Here is a 503-nt window from a genome sequence, read left to right on the forward strand (position 1 = left end):
AATTATCTTATCAATCACATTTATATATAATTATATATATATATATGTTATTTCACATATTATTTTTTAAATATATTATTTATTTTTTAATATATATTTCATATAAATAACTAATTTAATAGATATTTTTGTATATGCATAACATAATTTGATTGTTGGAAAAATGAATTCTTAAGATTTCTTTTTTCATCAGCTATATATACTTACGAGCGATATGTAATCTTTTTTATTTTCTTTTTTCTAAATTTGTTTGGCCCATTTTTCGGTTGGTGAGCTTCCCGCCGAATTTTTGGACTTATATATATTGCGGCCATGGCCGTACATGAATGTAGTCAATATTTAAGAACAAGATTTTTTTGCACTCAATAAGAGAAAAAGAGTTAGATTAAAGGCTTCTACACAAGGGTTTTAAGTTTTAACACCAAATTCTACTTTACATTTTTTAAAAAATTTATAGAAGAGTTAATAGTCAAATTATTTTTTTAAAAATAGTTTATATTTTA

Source organism: Arachis duranensis, chromosome 9 (genome assembly GCF_000817695.3).
Source record: "Arachis duranensis cultivar V14167 chromosome 9, aradu.V14167.gnm2.J7QH, whole genome shotgun sequence".
In the NCBI taxonomy this organism is placed as follows: Eukaryota; Viridiplantae; Streptophyta; class Magnoliopsida; order Fabales; family Fabaceae; genus Arachis; species Arachis duranensis.